General features: G+C 42.7%; 1 protein-coding gene across 5 annotated transcripts in view; it reads right to left on the bottom strand.

Annotated features, from left to right (window-relative positions):
• The window catches only part of chrm2a (cholinergic receptor, muscarinic 2a), a 76,318-nt gene that overhangs the window by 18,032 nt on the left and 33,716 nt on the right, over positions 1–24,570 (bottom strand). The window lies entirely within an intron of this gene.

Genomic DNA, 24,570 nt, shown 5'->3' with positions numbered 1-24,570 from the left:
CATCAACATCATTATTATAATTATCTGCCTGGAACCTCATGTACAATAAGCCGAATCCCAGCTTGTAAGACATCTCGCTTTTTCTCCTCCATGCATGGAAATCGTCCCAGGTGTCAGTGGATGCATGACAAGCGCTTTCTCTTCCCTGGGTACCAAGGACGTTTTAGCGGCAGCAGCAGCAGCAGCAGCAGCAGCAGCAGCAGCTCTGGAACAAGCTATAATCAACAGGCAGACATATTAAGCCAGCATCTGGCAGGCCGGTCGTCTCTCCGGTGAAAGTGCTGCCGGACGCTGCCAGCTCGCAAAAACAGACAAGGCTGCGTCGCGTTATCTGTGTCGAGGCTCATGCCACGGAAATTAATAATGTAAATGTGTGTAGTGATCTCACAGCGTGCCGGGAGAAATCCTTTAAGCTTGAATAAGTGTATTGACATTTCCATATTTTTTTCACCCCCCCTCTCCATAAGAAAATATGCTGCACTTTTTGATTATCTAATCTGTGTCTCATGCGGGCAAAAATAGAACATCGATGATTGTTCCCGCATGATACAGAGCGCAAAGCTTTCTCCACGGCTGCTGCGTTTAAGGCTCTGATTCAGATAACTCTGAGGAAAAAGAGAGGAAGATGCTGCTAAAGCTTCACTTGGTCAGGAATGGCATCGTGTACCACGTTATATGGCAATACGGCGCCTTACCACATTGTTGCTATCAGCTAAGAGCATCTCGCAAGCAATGTACCCCCCATGAGAATGACAATATAGCCTGTTTCCTTTTCTATATTGCCTCTGGGACTCCCCTGCTGTCCCTGCTTCTTCGTACCATGCATGGCAATGAGCTGGCCCGCTAGCCTCGGTTTGCTGGCTCATTACTGATTTCACATAGAGCATGGACATGGATGCACTCTCTCCCAGCCTCTGCATTCATGTGGCGGCTCAGTAATCGCCTCACGCAGGTGTAGCGGAGCCCTGCCGGTGCTGCTCTGGGGCTCCCTCTCACAGGCTTTGTTCAATTAAACCCTGCTCTTAGCCGCCACCACTGAACAAGTGTATACTGTCACATTACCCAGTATGGAAATTTAAAGGAAAAGGAATGGAGAGCGAGGCGCCGCAGAGATGGACGTGCTTCCGCTTTGATCTGCTGAAGAGAGACAGCACCACGAAGAGGAGTAAAAATAAAATGTGAGGCAGCAGTCTGCTGCAAACAAATGGAAAGGTCACCTTCTATTAATGTGGTGCAACGTTGCCTCTGAATAATGAGGCTGCGTTATGCAACCGAGCTCTCAGACTCTCGGTACAGTGAGTGGTTGCGATCGTGCCACCGGCTCTCTGTGCACATCGACTTTATGACCAGACATTTTAACTCAGGCCGATGAGCAATTAGAAGTGAACCTTTTGACTAGAGTGTGTTTAGCGGGGAGAACATAAGCCTGTTAATGTCACTCTGTGAATGTGACACTCTCGAAAAAAGGTTTAACTGCCTCTGAAAAAGGTGTCGAGCACTTAGTTTGCATTCAGTAGTTGAAGGCCACTCAAGAAAAAGTCATGTGATATCACACACACACACACACTCACTCACACCCTGTTCGTGTCTCATTATAGTTAAGTCCTGTCTCAAGCACTTTTAAGAATTATCCACTTTACAGTTTCCTGCAAACTATCAAACAAGTTTTATTGACGAGTGTCAGTTATTTTAATTACTCATAATTTCAAAGTTTTATTTTTCAAACTAAACTGATGTTGCAGCCCGTTCATCTCACTCTCTTTGGGATGGATTTGCAGCATTGCAGCATCTCCCTCAACACCACCAGAGGTCAAAATAGAAAACTCTGCATGTTGCACCTTTCAGTTTTAATGCACAGCTTGCAGGCAGACCATAATCTTCCTAATCATTGTTTATGCATCTTAAAAGCAATTGGATTTCCTTTGCTTTGTTTCCGCTTTAACCTCCCCCCCTTCATCTTGATCTCAACTCAAAGTCATCCACCAAAAACAACACATTCAACAGGTTGAAGTCGTCCTAATATTTCCATCTTTACAGCGTGGGTGACTCTGCCTTATACCCCCTCCCACCACCCCCCAAGCATGATTGTGCTCTTTTGCTCACCCTCCCGTGAATCAGCATGCCTGTCTAAGCACTCTTAAATTGCTCTGCCAAGCATCACTGTCACACTGCTACTGTCCTGTCCTCGTCCGTCCCCCCCTTCCCCCTCCCCCCCCGTATGTGTCCTGCCTGTGATGTATCACGCTGGCACCATCCTTCGATAGAGAGCTGTGGTGCTCATTAAGATAGAGAAAGATAGCAAAAATGGAAAAAAGGCAGGGAAGGCGAAGGGAACGAGATAAAGCGTGTGTCTGTTGGATTTGTTCCACTTCATTGTTTCTGTATTTCGTCCCACCGCCCTCCCCCCCAACTCCCTACTCCCCCCCACCCCCCATACTCTTTCTCCTGTGATTCAGAGTTTAGTGATAAAAAGCAGAGCTATGTTGCCCTTGGACAGGTTGTTCTATTTACAGTACCTGTCCCAGTTTTGTCATGTTACAGTAGGAAAAGCGATGATTAACACTAAAGCACAGAGCTAGAGCAACGTTCAATGAGGGTAATGTTCGACTTTGACGCTATGCAGACGATACACAACTATACCAAATTCATCCAGATGACCTTACTGCCTTGTTAGCTTGTCTCTTGATATATCCACATGGATGAAGACATCCCATATCCACGTCAATCCAGCCAATCATTGATACATCATATCAAAAATCGGCTCACCCCAACCCAAGCTGCAAAGTAACTGGTTGTCTTGTTTGATAACCAACCATCACCCAACTCTTCATACTGCTGGTTCTGTCTCACCTCCACTACTGTAATCCCCTCCATGCACATTGAAATACAGATGCAGTGGCACGCCTGGTCTTCGATCTCCCCGAAAGGGTAAATCAGTCCACGGCTCAGTGACCTCCACTGGCGACCCACAGCTTACCCCCAGAGTGACCTCCTGCTCTGTATCCATCTGCTTGAACTCATAGAGGCTTATGTTTCTTCTCAGCCGTTTAGTTGCTCTTAGGAATCCCGTCTGGCATTTCCATCGCTAGACTTAAGGCGATCTCAGTCCAGACTGCTAATGTCTGTGGTGGAACCAGGTAGAAAATACCATCAGAGCAGGGATATCCCTCTCTCCATCCTCAAGAGTCTCCAGAAGTCTTTGATGAATGCTTCCTCTCCAAGGCTTAACTTGTATTTGGTAATGCACATCTTTATCTGATCTTTTTGCACTTTGTCTTATTGAATATATTATTACTTACTTCAAGGTCTCCTACTGTACTGAAGCTTCAGTGTGATATCTCTCTTTTAAGCTGCTTTGCATTGAATCATCTGCCAATGTTTAGAACTGTTCCTCATATTCAAACTCCAAATAAAATGTAACATCTGAATCAAAACCACCACCAGGAAACTTTTACAAACAGACAAACAAATTGTCTATTCCAGTGGAGCGTTATGGGACTTGTGGTCCAAGAACCAGTGATGTATGAAGACTCTGTGGTTGTTCACTTGCAGAGGGATCTGTCTCACACTTGTAAAAGAAAAAAAAAAAAAAAGAGGCAACTTCAGCCATGTCAGATAAGACGGGAACGCTGAGTGCCGCAGAAAGTCACAAGTGGCCATCAGTGTCTCTGGCAGTAAGCTTGAAGCCTTGTGGTGTCGCTGGAAATAAAGCTGACAGATGCTAATCCATGAGAGTCAAACCTCGATAACCAGATAACAGATGCGCCATGACCAAAACTCAAAGCATTCAAACCTGACAGCCTGTCAAGCCATGTGTGTCTCAGTGACAGGCAATTTCGACAGGACCCACTTATGTGGCTTTCCCGATTCGATTACCTTGTCAGTGCCTTTCATTTATCTGTGGATGAATAGAGATTAATAGCGGAGTAATGCAATACCTGACTGCCGATTTGTCATCTTTTATATTTCACCTCAATGACCTCCATAAAAAGAGGATCTACGGTGTTTTCAAATAACTTCTAATACTGTTAGTTTAAGGCTGAAATTTATGTAAAATCCTAAAAGAAACATTGTTGGAGGCCAGTATTCAGCTTCTTTCAAGAGTAAAATTATAATAAGCTTCCACCCTCTGAATCTCCACTATATTTCACAGCCTCTGTCATCAATTATACATGTTGTATATTAAATACTCCCGCTTCACTATCTGCCCTCCTCTTATTTGCATTGCCTCGAGAGGCTGTCCCGCCTGGAATAACCATCCATAATGGCGACTGCTTAGTTAAACGATGTTTGTGAAGTTTAAAAAAGATAAATAATGATCAGGGTTTAATTTTCTGGAGAAAAAAACAAAAAAAACAAAACACACAGGACCACACAGGAAGGGAGCCGCTGGCGTGCTGTGAGAGGCATTTTGATACCGCTGCTGCTACTGCTGGGGAATGCAGGGCGCATTCTGAAAGACAAGAGGCATGCTCCTGCATCATATTTGATTTATTTAAGCCATCTGTCTTTCTCATAAGGTCTCGGCAAGAAAAGGATTGATAGCACTGACAAGCTCTGTTCTCAGTACTGCAGGCGGCAGTAACCCAAGATGGCCAACCTTGTGTTTTTGTGCACATTATTTCTGACCGTGTAATGAAAGCGCTGTCCTTAAAATGACGGACAAAAAGCACACGTGATGCGCAGCCAAACAAAGCCGGTGTTGTGAAATCACCATGGGAAAGAGCGGAGAGAGAAAAAAAAAACGCAGTTTGAAAGGATGTGTGAAGGTAAAAGATGTCAACTATGTAATTAGCCCTTCTTAGCCTGTCCTCCCTTTGCTTTCAATATCTCGTTCCCTTGTTGCTCTGACTGACAGCTTTATATTTCAGCAGAAACGTGCCACTGGACGTTTCGCGCTAAGAAGAAAATCACACTCTGCGCCATTAAAAACACGGCTAATTGGTGTTTCACATTTGCTGCGGCAACAACAGTCCACCTAAGCCAACATCTCATCACAACATTGTGCCTGGAGCCAATCAAATCCTTCCTACTAAACATTCATTAGTCGACCTGGCAGTGATGATGATGGCTGTTTTGTTGACATTAAAAGCGCAAAAGGAAGCAGCCCGAGGCGCCTCGCTGTCAATTCTGATTCTGTTAATTGGTCATTTTTGATGTTGCGTCGCCTGTAGCCACAGTCCTTTGAAAAGGCCAGTCGTTGACCCAGTTTTATGTTATAGTACATATATATGTGTGGATGTAAGTGGGAGCACCGACGCTGCTACAACAGTTGGTCCTTTAAAGCCTTTTCTCTCTGTGTATTCAGTTTTTTTTTCCCATTTCCAAGTGTTCTGCCTTCATTTCCATTTTGCCTTAAGGCATCGTTCCTCGTGCGTCTACATCAGTGTGATGATTAACTGTTGTTTTTGTGCCTGGTCAATTCCCACTGGGAATTTCACGACACCACTGTGGTTCCAGTTTCCCCCCGCCAAACAGCTGGCTGCTCTTCGATCAAACCTATTGTAAACATTGCCTCTGATCAAACGTGATGCTAATTCGTCCTGAGTTCTGTGGTTTAACATGAACAGGATTCAACAGGCACAGCGCTGGTGTAAATGACTGGCAGCTGGCTTAATGAAACTGACAGCCGGATGAAAGCAGGAGTTGTGTAATGGATTTTAATTGAACTAAAATACAGCAGTTTGCAAAAGTCCACATCTTAATCCATTTGATGAGAACCCTTTTTGTTCAGATTTGATTAAAACCCCTGAATAACTGCTGCACGAACCCCGTTATGAGGATCCAAATGAACCAACTAAAGACATGGATGTTAACACAGTGGTGGCACACGCACACACACAGTGGTGCTACTGTAGTAATTTAGAGAATTATGCCCATATTCACCCAAATTATGTTAATAGGCCAAGTTAATGTGTCAGTCACTGAGTGTTTCAGAGCCTTTCAGCTCCCATTGAATTAATTATTTTGGCAGCTCCGCTCCAAATAAGATTATACCACATTACAAGGCATGATATACTAATACACACCGGCAACCTTACAACTTGCAGCACACGTAGCTGCAACAGGACTCCTGGATTCTCCTCACATTCCTGTTTGGTGACCGAGTTTTAAAAATGCAAAGTGGTTGTGACATTTGAACTTCAGAGTGTGACTTTAAAACGGGCTGTTTAGCCTCGGTCAGGTTCGTGCCTGGGCAACTTGTCCCTCTCTCCCTCTCCCAGATGACGCAGTGTTCGCATGTTACTCAGGCTGTAGCTCATGTGAAGTCATCCACACCTCAGGCAGAGAAACAACACGAGACACAGAGAATCCAACCAGTCTCTGCTGCCAGATTCAGCTGCTAAATTTCAGCCATCGCTTTTATAGCCACGTCCATTTAACACAGTCAACAGCTGGCATAGATCCCTCTGTGTTTTTTTTTTCATGCAAATTGGAGAATTTAGGCTTTTCCCCAGTCTGACAGATTGATAATTAACACTAAAATTCTGCTTTATTTTTCATGAAGCAAAATTTGTTGAGATGGAGTTTTCACTGATGGCAAAGCTGCCCATGGTCATGAAAATTAAATTGGTATGTGATACGTTTACACAGTGATATAACCAAACGGTAAGAACGTGGGCTTTGTTTGCAATGCTCGTATGTTTGTTTGTAATGTTTTGTTCCCTCAGCGTAATTCCCCCCTCCCTTATCTTGATGATTGGGAATGTGCAAGTTAATGAAGCTGCTGAGGATGTATTGGAGGGGACCTGTTTGCAGACAAACAGTGAATAAACACAGCTATAATCAGCCAACAGGTAAGAGCCAGTAAGTAGTGCAGACCCAATAAACAGACAAAGACAGTAAATGACACTATGCAGTAAACCAGCATGTGGATAGTGACCAGCAGCTGATCCATGACAAACAATAATGACCATTTAATCTAATTTAGATTAGATTTTAATGATCATTTTGCACTTGATGCCAAATATGAGGACTTATTTAAAGCCCTCAAATTATATAAAGTGAGATTTCAATGTGTTATGTTGATTGCAAAGCTGTTTTAGGTGTTAAATTAATAATGATAATCATTTCTTTTGATTGGCTCATTGACCTGTTGTCACTAGAGCTCCAACAGGAACTCAGAGAGGGAATATTGTTGATGGTTTTTGGTGCTTAAAGCCAAAACTATATCTTTTTATGGAGCCACACATCAAAATAAAACGCAGTTAAAGTGTAAAACCTTTAAAAGATAGGTCTGACTGTACTAGCAAATATTTCTGGGTATAACTGGAAAAAGATTGTGAAGCATTGTGGTAAAGACCTCTGGAATAGGTTCTTTTTACAAACAGGATAAAGCTTTTACTGTTACCCGCCTAATGGCGTAAATCTGGCCTCAAAAATCCAAACAGGAGCTTCTTCAAACTTCGCCTCTAACAGAGACTGAGGCCAGCTTCTGGGCGTTTAAGTGCCTACGCAAGTGTGACAGCGATGATGAAAAATTCAGATTAATTCCAATGGATTCATCCCACACGTCTGCTCAAACTTTGTCATGGTCTATAATTTACAGGAAGAAAAAAAAGAGAGAAAAAAAGAGGCAGATTTTGATCCCCTTTTGTTGTAATTTGATTCAGATGACTGCTAGTTCCACAAAAAAGATAATTGACCGGAGTGAAAGGGTGAGAACATCCTTGTCTCTGGTGAATAGATTCAAATCTGTCTCAGCTTATCATTATGCGGCAATCATGGTGCCAGTCAGCTCAAGGAAGGTGAAGGAGCAGAAGTAGAAGAAGCCACAGTTCATTATATAAAATAAAAAAAAAGGGAAAGGAAGAAAATATGCAATGCTGTGTGCAGCTACACTGAGAAATCCTGTTTCCTGCACTTGTTTACATGGCTGCAGCATTTCCTCCACGCCGATCACAATGGAAACATCATCCGCTTCTCCAGCGTGACTCTCTTTTAATCTCGTTTCATTTTCATTTACTGCATACGCTCTGTCAATAAATTGCATAATCTGCATATAGACTCCCAGGAAGGAACAAGAGAGCGGGGGATTCAGACTGCGCTGCGCTGTAATGTAAACTGTGTCAGTGTTGCAGGCCGTTTCATTCAAAAGACTACCAGCAATCATTTTCTTTGTTTGCTCTAAGTTGTTTGTGGCAAAAGAAATAATAAAATTCTTGGAAACAATATTTGGCCTCGTTACAGCTTTCACATGACAGATTTTAATTATTGGTGTTTTTCTTTTAGCCTTGCTTTTGCACAGAGTCCTTTCATCATTATCAAAACTGAATGTGCAATGAAACCCGTCACATAAATTAAGCTTTCTTCACTGACTGCTTAGTTCAGGTCACGTCGACCGGCAACAGACAAGTACGTTTGCTTATGTAGTAAATATTGATTGCACAATATAATATAATGGTATTTAGACAGTGTCTCCTTTAAGCCGACAAGGACATGAGTCTGGATGGTGCTTTTGTTTTCCTTGGTGGTCATCATGTAGCTTTCATCATGCAGCTGATATCTTCTTTGTGTTATTCACCTTCCACGCAGCTTTAGAATAACATTCGTAATTCAGCTTGTTGATTCAATGATCTACATTACATCTCCTCTCCACACTCTACCTTCCAGAAGCATTGAGGGCTTTTCCTGCCTATTTTTATCCTGTAACCTTCAGTTTCTATAGCGCCCCTTTTTCTAGCCATTGAAACTGAAATGTCAACCTGGAATATTGTACTTTGGACTCAAAGAGATTTCCGATTGAGCCTCACGATGCACAGAGCCGGGGTCAATCTAAGCTACAAGTTTCATAAGGGACTGAGGTATGGGGGATGTGATTTTCTATAGCAAGGCAATATAGAGGAATAACAGGATTTAAGGGAATAGCAAGCTCCTAAAAAACACCTTGTGTCAGGTATAGTCTCAGCTGAGGGCATCTAAACCAGCTGTCACAAAAAGGCAGAGGAGCTAAGCCCACAATCCCACGTAGTTCTGACACTGTGGTGTGGAGAGGCCGAATGGAGGCACAATATATCAACTCTGACCACACCCACCATCTCTCAGCTGAATGCACTCACTCATTAGGAAACACAGAGATTAAAAACACACCTAATTTAGAGTGTTAAACAATGTCCCAATATACATTAATTGTATGGTATATTGTATTGTATTGTATATATTGATTTAAAGATTGGAAAAGGTACAAAAGATACAAAACAACATTTAAGGGTTACCATCCAACACAACTGATAAACTATTTACCTGTCACAGTGATGAAAGCGTCCGACAGCTCAGTTACATTTGCAATAATTTATAGCTGGATGTTATTGCGGAAGGGCTCATTTATGCACCTGAATAAGGTCAGATTTAATGGCGGAAACAACTTTTACTTGGGGATAATCATAGTGAAAAGAAAAAGTTGGCTAAATTATTCTGTGACCTTTTCACAAAAGTAACCAAACGTCGCAGTCCATTAGTCAAACTAGTGCTAACCCATCATCAGATGACACTCTGAAATTTGGCTTCTCAATATTTTTGCCTCAGGAAAAATAAAAGGCTGGTTGCCTGATTTGAACTGGCATCAGACTTAGGAATTATGATCTTAAAAGCCTGATGTAGACTGTGTGCAGCTTGTGACACTGAATAACTGAATAAGTGCTTGCAAACAATGCAATTTTAAATCATGCATAACTTTCTCAACAGAAAATCAATTACTAGTTAATCCCTCCTGGACATTTTACAAACATAAATACGGCAGTGGAGATGTGAAAATTGCCTGTGGCGCATTGTTGATATAAACAAGATAATTATTCAGACATAAACAAAACTGATTTAGAGGACATAGTCTGACAACTTTAGGAAATATAGATTCAATTTATTTGCTGAGAAGTGGATGAGAGGGTTTGATACCGCTGTCATGGCTGTCTAGTCTCAAAATACATTAAGCTAACAGTTGATTAGCCACGCATTGTTCAGATAGGAGCTGCTGCCGAGCAACCAACAGAAACTCCAAAGAAATAATGACATGTTGCGCAACAAAATGTAATATTTACAACAATCACAGACAATGTACTTATTCTTTATCCACCACTCTTTACTGTACTTTAAGCTAACATAAGTGGTTGCTGGCTGCAGTTGGAGTAGGTTAAATCTTGTCATCAAATCCTCTACAACAAAATGTCTATTTGTTTATTTGAAAGGGACAGTGCATATTCATAAACTTCAATATAAATACCTACTTTGTAAATATGCTGGAGTAACCATGACTGATAATTTGCATCCGTTTTCCCTTCAGTTCAATGTTCAACTTTAGTTTACTATAGCCTAACTTTGTCTTTCTTTTAACTTTTTTAACCTGGTTAGCACAGGAAACCCCAATCTGATGTCAACAGCAATAGCCTACAGTATAGCTACAACTTGAACTTGAGTTTTTTGTTTTTTTCTTTTTTTTTTCTCTATATACTGTACATAATATATGTTGGCTTATGCATCATCTGTGTTACGTAACTTGCTGCCAATGTGTAACTTTTCTAAGCCCCAGTTCCTGAATGAAGTTTACTGCTGGTAGATCCACTGCTGGATTTTGCTGCTCCTCTCTCTGAGCTCTGTAGGTAGCTTGTACCATCTAATTGGATCATCAAACGACTTGAGTGCCTGCAGCTGGTATGACGGTGGGTGTGGTCGTACAAATTTAGACCGCAGGAGTTTAGATACAGTATGAGATCGCTGCACGCTGCCACACTGGGTTTGTATTTGCAGACTGAAGAAGAATCAAAGTGGAAACATTTGTGCTCTTTACACAACCCTCTGCCAATGAAAATGTCAAGCACATTTGGGGAGTAAATATGGAAGAACTTATATTTTGGAGGAATAGCAACACATTTTCTCTGTCTCTTCCTCTTAAGCGTTTATATTCTTTTCTTGTACTCTCTGTCTTCTTTTTTTTTCTTGCTTATAACGGTATGTTTAATGTTTACAATTTTTACTATTCCGGGGTATTTTCATTTTTAAAAATTGTGTGTTTTTCCGTTTCTAGTTCTTACTGTTGAATGTTTTGTCTCTATGTAAAGCACATTGAGTTGCCCCTTGGTATGAAATGTGCCATATAAATAAAGATGCCTTACCTTGCCTTGCCCTACTACAAAAATGAGAGGATATTGTGATGAGATAAACTGAGATTAGGTTCAATATCCAGTTCATCTGGTTTTAAGCCACAGTTGTTGGCAGCCAGCTTGTTTATTCTCCACTGAAACCTGTGCTTACCTTGTTCATACCCCTCCATAGAGTGAACGTCTACCAAAAAAAGACCATTAATTTGAGGTGGATAATGGGGGGGCTTAAAATGGGGTGGAAAAAAAAACCTTACTATGTTGTGTTTGCTTGGTTTAATGCTTTTGATTTGTTTGTTTATTCTCTCTCTGTGTCTCTGTGTGATTTCCCTGGGCTCCCCTGTGGAGCAGTGCTAAATGAAGTGTAGTCTACACACACACATACATACACACCCAAAGTGGCACTCTTGTCTCGCAGCAGGCCGGGGGGTGGTATCCATCACTGTGCGTTTCATCCCAGAGGACATGATTGATTTTAGGTTAGGCCAGGATCACATGATGAATTTCACAGCTGAGTCGAGTTATTTTGTCTTTTTCTTAAAAGAGTCCAGAAGATGAAAATGTGGAGCAGCCCATAATTGAAACAAAAATGTGTTGCTCTGGAAGCTGGGCAACAATTCCTTCAAATATTTTCCTTTTTCTCATCTCAGCTGAATTTATAGCTCAACAGACCCAGTTGTGTGCTGTTGCTTGATTTAGTGTTTAAATGGCTAAACATAGAATCTGACTGGTCAGCAAATGGGCCGATGTGGACCAATAACATCGCAGCTAACCTGTTCGCTAATTAATCTGAGGAGATGCACAAGGAAAGACAAAAATAAAACTGTACAGTTATTTTTTTTATTGGTTTAGTTTCCCACTCTACATTCATGAAGTAGCCTATTTCTTGTTGTTTAATGTTGCATCCTACTGTATACCATGGTACCATGATGGTACCTTTTTTTTTTAGACTCACTACATTGCAAATCCTAAACCCTTAGTTTGTACTATGATTGTCCTGTTAAACTTAAGTCAAGTTAAGACTTCTGGGGGATTTTTTTTTTGGCCTTTTATTTTGAAAGATGAATGAGAGACAGGAAATCAAAGTGCCAACGGTCTGACTCCATGAACCCTGGCTGCTGCATTCAGGAGCCACTGGGACATCCTAACTTCCAATAAGTGTTTTTATGTGCAAGATAGGCAAAGTTCATACAGTATAATTAAAGGTACTATGTGGATTTTTTTAAGGCAATTTCACAAGTGAATCCCTTTGTACTGTGAAAGTACAGGTGACATGGTTGGTTCGTTCTTCTATTAAGCAACAATTAATGAGTAAAGAACCATCACAAGGCCTAAATAAAGGCCGGGAAGAAGAAGCTGCAGATGATACAGCAGATGAAATCAATACACTATTCAAGTTATGTAGTATTAAGAGGAACAAAATACACTGCGCTCAAGGATACAGACTGTGTTTTCAATGTAAAAACACTTGATTATTTAGTCCACGAGGCATCTTTAAAATCAGAGCTAACATGGATGTAAAAAAGCTTTTTAGACTACAGTACATCAACACACGCAAATTGCCAGTTCTTTGCTATTGAGCCTTTTTCTTTCTTTCTTTCTTTTTAGATTCATGACCAATTAAAAAGCTAATTTCTCCTAGAGTCTGTTCCCTCCTGCTCTCTACTCTGTCCCTCTCCTGCTCAGCTGTGTCCATCTCTTTAATCAGATTAGGGCATTATATTTCAGGTAGTTGGCATTAATCAGGGTAATAAAGGGTCTCTGAGAGCATCTTTGCCCATTAGCGTCATTAGGCCACAGCTGAAAGGACGGCTTTGGAGAATCGGCTTGATCACTGCTGCTGGGGGGGGGGAGGTGAGCATTCATCTCTCAGGTGAGTCTATTGATCTGTTTACTCCCATATGAGCCTGCAGGACTCGTAGGAGTTAGCTGCCACACAGGAGCTAAAAGGGTTGTGCTGTGCCGCGTTGCATAACAACTTCATTTCTGCTGCTTCTTCCTAGTTTACAAAAGTAACGCTGTGCTGCTGCTGGGTGAACGCCATGTTTGATAATGTTCCGCTGGTGCGTTTTTATGTATGCATAGGATTGTCTGCTTTCGTGTGTCTCAAGTGGATGAGTTTGTTGAATTAGGGAGGACAAGATCAAACAGCTGGGACATCCTCCGCAAATTTGGATGAGCGGTCACTGTCTGAGAAGTGAATATTATTTTGGGGGTTTTTAATATCTTTTCTCCAGCAGAGGCAAAAAAAAAAAACCGAGAAGAATAGAAATGATAATTCCATCTGGCAGTGACCCGCAGCTATGACTTTTTGTCAAGTCTATTGAGGGTGTTGTGTGTTTTTTCTTCTCGCAGTGACGGAGCGCCGAGTGGTTTTAATCTGCCGGCCTCACGCTGGTACGCTTCCATGGTGCTCCGGGTTTGATAAACCACTGCTAAGCACCCGTGTGCCGGCGAATGACAGGAAGCGAGGAGAAGCACTGCCAGGCATCAGTCCAGCTGGACGGCCGGAGCTAGACTCCAGGGGCTGGCATCAGTATGCTACACTCAACGACGCCGCCTTTTATATGGCAAGGGGAGGGGGGGGGGCATGAGGGAGGGAGTGGCTTTGCCAATTTGATTTATAGCCCCAGATTAGCAGCTGCATCAGAGGCTGGAGGTTGTCATCCTCTTGTGCATATGGAGAGATGCTCTTAGGGAATGAGGAAGGTCTTGAGCAGGAACTTGCATGTTGAATTTCAACGAGGAGCCGGAGCGTTTGTGCAGAACCTCTATTATGCACAATCCCTCCTGTGTGTGTCAATATGTGTATGGAAATGAAAAAAAAAAAAAACCACACACACACGGTCCACAGGCACCGGGAGGCTCTGTGCTCTTGGAAACAGTCATGAAAGGACCATTATCAATGACCCCTGCAGTAATAAAAAGCAGTGGCTTTATGCGTGAGAGAGTTGGGAGGCAGCAGCGAGCAGCCGCAGAGGCCAAACTTCAGTAATGGGTCAGTGCACGCTCTTAGCAAAGAGCGAAGAGCTCCTCCAAGTCTTTTCCTCTGCCAGCTTCCGTCATCCGAGGACGGTTTTCCTCACTCCACACTTCACCGACGTAACTGCCAGAAGTTCGGTTTCCTATGGTTTGAGGCAAATCGGTACAGTAGTGCAGTGTTTGATGATTCTCCTGATGATGATTTGAAATGAAATGAAACTCTTGAAACTGTTAAAATTATTGGAGACGGTAATAAAATGTTAGACTTTCCTTTTTTAAAAAAAAGAGATGATTAGATAATTAAAGAGCTGGGAATTACATAAAGAGTAACGATAATGAAATTCAGAGCAGTGTGGGCTGCTCTGCTGAGTATTTACCTCCAACCTCCAAACCTGCATCGTAGCTATTTACTCTACACTTGTACATTCAGCCTCCTTGCTTGTGCTTCAAAGCCATAACACTGTGCATGTACAGTAGGTAGAGAAATATTGACTCTTAAATCTTCCACTTTTAACACCGATTGCAACAGATCAGTGATAATGTTTAATTAACTTCTGTTACTTTACTGTTCTACACAATCGAATTAAAACATGTCAGCATTATGTTTCCTACAGGGAATCTTCCATCTCGACTCCTGCGTCAAAATCCCCCCCCTAAAAAATAAAAAATATATACAGTACAGTGTGTGTATATATGGTTTTTAAAAACGATTTAAAAAACGATTATTACTTCTAATAATACTTTACTCCCTTTGGCACCGTTTTTTGTCGCAGACAGAAGGCAATTTTACAGTCCCATTCAGGACTATAATTTGTAATTATGCGGCAGTTATGATATGATTCTGTCTGTGGCCTCCGATTCTCATTTGACAGCCAAAGAATGATTAAAGTCACCCATCAGCCCGTCATCTGAATTATTCAGCACGCACACGGGCTACATTTGGCAAAAAAAAATGGGAGAAGGCGCTTTTTTTTTAGTTTTGCCTCCATATTCAAACACCCCAGCAGCTTGACAATGAAATATAAAGTGTCTGAACTAGTGGTGACACAGACGGATGAGAAATACGCCGTACTCCTGCCCTGTCATCAACGGCATAAAACCAGTCTATTAGCTGATATTTATGGCCGGTGTCATAAACTTGGCCGAAGTGACGGATTGAGAATAAATGATGTGAACATGCAACACGTTGCGGCTCATATCTGAGTATCACTTTCAAACATAAATATCCTGATTTGTTTAATGACTAAATACTCAAACAATTAATTCAGAAGCAAACAATAATTGCTATTGATATAGTGCTGATTGGATGTGATTTCAAAAGGGACTGACACAGAATCATGCAGGAGAAAATGAATGTGTCTGAACTGTGTTTGTACTTTATGTGCTCCTCTGGAATATTGATTACGCTGGAAACCCCCCCCCCCCTGTTCAGCTGCCTCCGATTGGCTGAGATTAATGGGACGGTGGGTTAATGGCTGTTTGAAATGGGAGTGATTTTTCGATTATGCCAGAGTCGAAGAGAAGGAAGGAAGGAAGGAAAGAAGGGAGGAGGAGGAGGAAGAAGAGGAGGACTGCATCTGAGAAATGACCAAAGTGGACAATGTTGATCATGTGTAATTAACTTAAAACCCCTCTGCTCCCAGACGAGCCAAAATGACTTTTCTGAGCAAATAAAGAAAGATAGTTCCTGCTCATCATCCTGGTTATTATGCTGTGTCTTATCTCAAGTATAATGTGAAGGAAATATGGTGGTAAGAAATGTTCCAATCAACCCCCTGTTTGATTTTCTGTAATTCCCCTGAATGGTTTAAAAAGAAAAAGTGAACATGGAGAGTGAATAAATGAAAGCAGTAGTTTGACATTTTGGGGGAAATGCTCTACTTAGCTTTATTGCTATAGGAGTGAAATGAGAGGATCGATGCCGGTCTCATATATGGGGCTCTCAGTTGAATAATGCCACTTATCTTAGCATAACTAGGGTGAAATGAAAACCGCCGTGGGCCGATCCTGCCTTCTGACCTGCTGGTGCAGATCCTCCACCTTCCTTATCGCAGCCACCATCTTCATATTTCAGGAAATTTGACTGGAATTCATTTTCTACCTCCTCCAACATCAAGAGTCCTGGGGGATCCCGTTCCATCTCCAGTCTTCATGGGTCTCACTCTCAATATTTTTACAGCTGATCTCTCAATATTAAAGTGTAATACAAAATAAAATGACTCCTCTTTTCTTCAATATCAACACCATGGCAACTCCACTGGAAATTGTATCCATAAAAAAAGAAACGGCTCCGTAAACATCAAGAGCATTAGGTTTTTAAGGGTGGAAAAAATGTGAATATCATATATTTTTTTTTTTTTAGTACGTATTTTGTCCTTTTTTCTTCTTTTTACTGGCTTGTGTTCTGCTCATAAAACACCAACCAATTGTGACAGCGGCTGACAACACCCTCAGACCAGACCAAGGTGAACTGACATTCAGTAGCAAGGGAGAAAATTAGTGCGGTGGAATAGAGCCGTGTCTGGCGCGGCGCCAGCCTAAGCATCTTACAAAAAGTTCTTGAACAATGTCCTGTTGCTACAATTCAGTAGCGGGATTACTTAATACGATTACCAGCGCCGCCAAATCAACCGTGGTGAATGTGGCCCGTAATTACAGCAAGAAGATGAGGAAGGTGTATGACAGAGATTAGAAAAAGGTGAACTCCAGTGAGCCATAGACAATATGCCCCCCCCCCCCCCCCCCCCCCCCTCCCCTCAACCCCTCCTTCTCCCCCATCCTCCCTCCTGCCCAGCTCAAAACACACTCGCTGGGTTTACAAGTAGGGTGTTGCGTAATTTGACTCGTGTCCTCACAATGGAAAGTTGAAACCACGACTCAGGCTTCTTAAAGCTCCCACTCCGCCCCCCCACCCGCCCCCCGCCAGTGAAAATTAAGCAGGGCAAAATAAACCAGAAGCCCTGCTGGTGTCATTCCATTCTGATTCGTCTTCTAGCCATCAGTTTTGGTAATGGGCTCCCCATTTGGGGCTCAGGCATGTGGTTGAGTCCCAGATGTTTCATGCTCCAACAATCCTGATGCTATTTTCTCTCTTCACCTGTCCACCAAATGTTTTCCTCTTTGCATGTGGGAAACCAACCTTAATACTCTTGTTTTTTCCTTTTTTGGGGTTCTTCCACCGCCTGATGTAGACAGCTAGCCTTAGAAGGCAAGGCAAGGCAATTGTATTTGTATAGCCCGTTTTTACAAACAGTTTGTCTCAAAGGGCTTCACATAGCATCATAACAACATCCTCTGCCCTTAGACCCTCACATCGACTGAGGAAAAACTCCATGGAAAACCCTTTTAACAGGGACAAATTGGAGAAACCTCAGGGTGAGCAACAGAGGAGGGATCCCTCACCCAGGACGGGCAGACGCGCAAACACAAATTACACACTATAAATATAAATAAAATACCTGACATGTCTCGTCCTCAACACATTATTTAAAGTTCAAACATGAGGTTCAAGCATCCAGCCTAAAGACTGATCCAGATTTCTCAAAGAAAAATTAAGAGTAGTTGAGCTTCCTGACCCAGTTTTCCATTTTTTCCCCAATTTGTATATAGGGAAACCATACACTTAATAATAATAATCAAAAAAACCTCAACGACTCATTTTTTGCTCTAATTTGGGTTCCTCCACCTAATGAGGGCAACAGTTGGCTGTGCACAAGAAAAACACACTACAAATATATAAATAAAACACCTCCACTTCTGTCAATACATCAACCCTAATGGTACACAAACAGCAAACTGTGTGGTAAAGTACAGAGTCACGATTCCACTTTAATCAGCCCTGAATCATCAAACATGACAGCCAACTACATCGCACTCTCACCTCCTCTTTTTGCCGTCTCTTTCTCCCGCGCGGGACGCCATTAATATTCATCATGTGTCACATAGATGTTGACATTTCATTTACTCAAATCCACAGAGAATCAACTCAAATCAATTGCAGCCACCTGGAAGATATGGTAAATCTTCCTAACAGGCATGCCCTTCGGGGTAAACGAAAGTGAATGTCGGAGCCTCTTGAGATAAATTTTTCTGCAGACTGTAATATGTAGAACGGGCACACGGAAACGAGACCCAGAAGACGTTTTGTTTATCTTATTGGTGGGAACTGAATTCTCTTAATGAAACTTGGAAATTTCTCCCAGCTGCTGTGCGATTGGAAAAGCCGGTGGATTAGGATGTGAGAAGTAATTTGGGACATCTGTTTTCCTTTTTTTTTTTGTTGCTCCCAGTACGATTTAAATGTTTGAACCCAATGCACATGTAATTGATCACCAGTTCATTGGTTCAGGCTGTCGTAATCATCATCCATCTAAATTATTGATCAGGTTGTATAGATACAATCGACAGCTGTGATTTAGGTGACATGTATGTCTAAGCTGTCAGCATTGAGGTTGAGGTTCTTCAGAGTAAGCACAAAAACTGGTACAATACATATTTTATAGTTGCAGTGCTTTGATTTCTATGAAATTTTCATTCTCCACGTCTCTGTGCGCTTCTCTGTGCTCATATATAAACCATAGGCGAACCTAAAGACATGCATTCCTGAGGGGAAAATTAATCCTGACACCTAAATGTTAAAGGAACCAGTGTTTCATGTGGCACAAACAAACTAATGAATCATTAATGGGCCCATGTGGCACCTTTGAGGCCTCGCTGCACACCGGGTTGCCACTTAAATGAGCTATCACACAAGTTTCACCGGCGACCTGACATCCTATCAGTTTGCGAGAAATGCAATCTGCGTCTGCAGAGCGGCGCCCGTCCATCCCTCCGCCACAGTGTCCGAGCCATTCCATGAGAGAGTGCACAAAAGTCAAGGCCGTCTTCGTTGCGGTTGGACCAACTGCGACAAGATGGTAATAAGATCCCCAGTGTGATACACACAAGGTCTTTAATGTCAAAATAGAAATCTCTAGTTTCTGTATTGTCTGTATTCCAAGGAGAGAGATTGGCCTTATCTCGGAGGAAGGTGGCCATCCATCAGCAGTTTCTCTCAGTTTATCAGCCTGCCCAAGTCGAAACACACAATGATGTCAGGCATTAATCAAATGCTGACACCTCACATTCAGGACTGAGACGTGTACCCTTTTCTCCCTGCCCAAATCTGCTCATTGTCCTGCTGAGACTCTCTGTGGCTGCAGATTTAACACCCCCCCACCCCCACCCCCCGACCCTCTTTCTGGGCACCATGTGCCAATATCAAACATCTGGAGGATTGCACCAGAGCCGCGTTGAAAGAACATGAGGAAAGGCCAGAGAACAGGCTCTGAAAATCCAAAAAGCACCGTGTTAAAAACTCTTGTATCTCGGCCCCTTCATTACACTTTTATTCCCATGAATGTGTTGCAGAAGTGCTCTCAGAGGCTGCTGCCCCCCCCCCCTCCCCATCCCTCCCCCACCCCCACACCTCCTCCATCAGCACAGCAGAGCGGCAAAGACAGAGCCCGTTACATTTTATCGTGTGTCCCCGTGCCGGGAATAATCCTGTCACCGAAAATGCAGCAGAACAAGGAGAAAGAGCTCCTTGTGGCAGAGTTTGTAGTCTCTTCTTCTAGACTCCCCACTGACTACTCATTCATTCTGTTTAGAAATTACTGAGAGCTATTGATGTACCCAATCGAAAGCCTCGCGGGGGCCGAGGGTTGTCATAAATTGAACATCTTGGACACTGTGTGGCTGTCTGAAACTCTCTATGGGGCTATATTCGTGTCAAAACATTGATCTAACGCGAGAACCCAAAGGTTCGTCTATGTAGAGCGAGACTGTGAGAAAGGACTGTGACTGATGCAAAGTGTTTGATTCAGCCTCGGAGAGGGAGAGAATTAACTCCTGTGGTTGATCGCAAAACCCTTTGGAGGACATGAATTATTCAGATGGATGAATATCTGGATGCAAAATAACGGAGCCAGATGTGACCCTGGAACACATCCCGTCTTTTCCCTGTGTTATGTCACAGGGCATGAGGGGATGTTTTGGGAACAATATCGGTTGAACCAGGAGGAGTCATTGCAGGACATGTTCAAAACTGGCACGACCTCTGAAATATTTTTCATAATGAGCATTAAAAAGTTTCCCAGATGGCCCATGAAACTCTCCAGAGAACAAAGCTTCGAAGAATGGTGGTCACAGTGGGACCAAAACAAAACTGAGTTCAGACCCAACATAGACAGTTGTACCTTGTGACATGTGGAGTCATCTATGGTCAAGACTTCCACATCTGGGCAGATTATCCTCCTGCATTGACTGACATTGAGAAGGCTTTCTGTATGGTCCAGATGTGGAAGTACCATGTGATTATCATGAGTATAGGAAAGATGGAGTATACTGTATGTTTTTTGCCCAAGAATGGGCCAGAATTAACTTGAAGCAGAGAATACAACTGGACCAAACTAACTAAAGTCCTTGCTGCCTCCATGTAGTTGTGTATCTCTGTAGCTGAACTCTGTTTCCACAACAGCTAGATGATTAAACTCCAAATCTACCCTCGATCTTTCATGCACAACTGAAAGAACAACACATGCATACTGACACTCTTTCTACTAAGCACTGATTAAAGAGCTGCTAAATACTTTTCACATCCCTCAAATCCTCTTACTGACCATTGGATATCATGATGCCAAACAACCCCAAATCACCAGACAGGACCGCATAAGGCAACCAAGGTCAGAGAAAGATTGTGGTTATAGATAAAGTATAAATGTTATTATCAGAACTGACATCCACACCCATTTACGTACCAGCATAACCTCAACACCCCAACTTATACACGTCACATATAACTGTTACTACTACAATACTGAAAACCAGAATTTGTGGAATAGTTCAAAATACAACACAATTTCACTTTGGGCTGTGTCACTTCATGGGCAGCCAACAGTCTGCGGCAAATCACTGGGATTATTGTGTTTTTATGAACATTTCGATATCATTCTGCCAAGGTCTCCAGTTATCTTTATTCTCTCCTGAAGCTGCCACTTTTTGGACGCCACTTCTCCAACCGTCCTCCTCCTCCTCCCCCCGGGCTATTAGCCACAACAGACACAAAATCTTTATGGAGCTCTATTTCTTCTTTTCTTACTCAAATTAGACACTTTTCAATGGCAAACTTTTGCACCGGCAGTCAGAACCATAAGAAATGACAGTGACAGAGCAATTACAGGTGGAATGCACACTGTCACACACACAGCTGCCAACTTGAGGAGTGGGAAGCCACCCAGAAAATTGCCTTTTTTTTTCATGTTACCCACACACACTGACTGGCTTTAACACGTATGCAAATTCTGGCATCTTGAGAATCTTTTTTTCCCGTCTCTTTTCCGCCTTGAATGTGATGCAAAACAAACTGGAATGCAAAAACGTCTCGTAATGGAAGATTATGTCGATTTTCATATGTGTGTGTGCACTGGATAGCAATGGCTTCCTTTTGTATGGGGGTATCTATTCCAATGATTACGGCAGTGATGAATGGTAATGATCTGAGGAAGCAGCCTTATCGTGTTCGCGCTGCTAATGCTCAGATGACCAGCCACCGTTTACAATGGCCCTTAACCCCCCACCCCCTCCCGCTGCAGAGAAACCATGTATACAGATAATTCAATACCTTTTTTGTCACTGCAGTATGACAAGAGTGTTGTTCAGATTGACACACTGCTAATGTCTTTCCCCTGTGGCTTTAACACACTGTAAACCCACCCCAACCCCCCAGAGAATGTAGCATTCTCCTCAAAGACGAAGCCAAGTCAAACTATGCAATATTGTTACCTTAACTATGCTACAATTTTACCTTAATTAAACAACTTCAAAGTAATAGTGATGGTTAAATAAATGACTTGTAACTTGTTACGGGGAGAATGGAGGCTCACTTCCTTCCACCTAGCGTCTCTTTGCCAAAAAACCATCCTTGCAAGATCAGCACCTCCGACCCGGTGTCCCAGATCTCGTCTCAGTGGCACTGCAAACACAAACGCACCCCTTAACCCGTAATCTTTGGTTTCTGACAGATAAGATGACACACACACGTTGTAACAACGTATATGGCAAATAATGGTATCCACCACTCCGTGGATTGCTTTCTCATCGCTTTGTTGAAAACAAATGCACATGGCCGGGAGGAGGGTTAGCAAAACAGTGGAAAAGCGACCGGACCTGCATAGTTCCCCTTTAAAGTCAGGAAACCTCCCACAGACTAACACTGACTGTTGAAAGGAAGCGGGATGCTACATTATTTCACCCAACGATCTGCCCAACTCTCAAACACAAGTAGTGAAACGATCCAAATGCAGAGTCAATGAAAAGAACTAAGGACACAAACAAACATGAGGTGAAGCAGCTGCAGTTTGTGCAACTTAACTCAATTTCATTAAAAAAACAAAAAAAACATTTGCTGCTGTAAAAGGAACCAGGCAGAGATCTGATGGGAAACCATTGCATGAAGTGAATGTATACATGAGTGCACTCCATTCATGTACAAAGTAAGTACGTATATCGCTAAGACGCTAAAGCTAACCTCCACTTGATAGAGTTTTTGTTGCACTGAACCTTCAAGTTACTTCCACCTGTTACAGAGGACAGCCGTGTCCTTACACACTGAACGCTTTTACATTTAAAACAACACAACACCTTTCTAAATTGTTGACTTGTGGTGTTAACTCTCTGTGGCTCATCTCATGCTCCGAGGATTGTGTCTCAGATTGAAATCATTTCTATTTTCTCAAGTCTGCGCTGATCCCCTTTCTAATGCAGTGGCAGCTTGCATGGTCATGTAACCCCCCACCCTCATTTATTCACGTGGAGGGCAAAATCTATATGACATACATAATTCACAAGGCCACAACAGATGCTATGAATAGCTTAATCATCACACGCTAAATAATAAGCGCTGAAATGTGAACATATGTTTTTGCATCATCAATTTCTATGTCTGAATACAACTGGATGCGGCAACGTGTGTGCGTGTGTGTGTGGTTTATGGGAGTGTGAATAATACCTGATGCAAATTCAGGAAGATAAATGGTCTTGATTGGGAGCCGTAAGGTCACATGCAGCGATCAAGTAGATATTTGGAGATGTTCTCGTGCTCAGAAACCCCCACAGGACCAGTCAGAGACAGAACTGTAATCAATGACCTGGTTCTAGTAATTACTGTTTACTTTAGCTCATTATTCTCACGGCTTTGATTAAGCAATAGCCCTCGTGTGAAGGGATATTTGGCCTTAATTGGTGGTTGCCAGGACGCGCATCTGCCGCCTTCTGTTTGTGATGCACGTTGGGAGGAATGGCGCTCGGGAAGTGAGTCGCCCCGGGCGGCTATTCTTGGATCTCGCCTTTTGGGTCATTCACATTCTCTTAATTGTCCGATGAGTCAACGGCACGACAAAAGACGAACAGCAGTCCCTGGTCTGGTTGAGGGCGAGGAGAGTTCATACTGTATGTTGACATTTACAAACTAATTCAACAAAACACCACGCGGGGTCAGATGCTCATTACGCTTACACAAAACACACACACACACACAGTGCACACAGGTCTCCGTGCACTTGCACAGCTAGGCGACACAATCCCACACACCATTTAGCTGCTCTGCACACATTCATCTGAGCATTTCTAATCCCAACCGCCCTGCTAGAAAACCTGGCCATTTGAATCGCTGAAATCCTTCAGATGATTAAAATATATCACCGTGTCAAGAGAAATTCATACTCATAATATTAAAGATGCATATATGCACATAAATTCACCGGTGGCTCCTGCGTTTTGATTAGGAGCCCAGAGGAAAATGTAGGTAACAAATAAAAATGTATCAAAGGTGGAATTTTAAACGGAACAAAGTTGTTATTAGAATATATTTGCACATCATTTCGCATGTACGCGCCGAGCTACCCAAGGCTGGAGCGGAGTCGGCTGTCGCATCGGACTTATCAAGCAGGAACATGCCTCTCAGCCACTTGTTTCACTCTCGCTGGAAAACAGTGGACATAAGCCGCGCTCCGGTCTTCAGGGCGATGAACTTTTTTTTTTTTTGCATGAGACGCAGCAAAAAAAAGAAACTCCAATTTGACTCCAATCCACGATTATAATAATTCCTAAACTTTTTGAAATGATTGCAATTTACCGAGCGCAGAGAGTTTTAGGGCCATGTAATCAGTGCAAACGATTGCTTTCAATAATTGAGAGTCTCGCGCAGAGGCAGCATATTCCTCCTTCTGCTCTGACAGCCAGTCCCGCTGCATTCCCCAAGCTCCATTCATTAAAACGTCCTTTGAGTCCTTCCCTGCGAAGAACAATACCATCTAGACCTCACAATTCAGTTAACCCCCCCTACCACACTCCCTTCCTCTGCCTCCTTCACCTCAGCCACATGCGCAAACACTTGCTGCGATGATATGCCACGCTGTGCAGAGCCTCCTGTTATGACACTCGCTGTGTCGGAGAGAGGAGG

The sequence above is a fragment of the Trachurus japonicus genome, chromosome 23 (assembly GCF_045865225.1).
Source record: "Trachurus japonicus isolate A0001 chromosome 23, Traja_1.0".
Taxonomy (NCBI): domain Eukaryota; kingdom Metazoa; phylum Chordata; class Actinopteri; order Carangiformes; family Carangidae; genus Trachurus; species Trachurus japonicus.
Note: the sequence above shows the minus strand (reverse complement) of the source record. Positions and strands in the feature narration are given on the sequence as shown.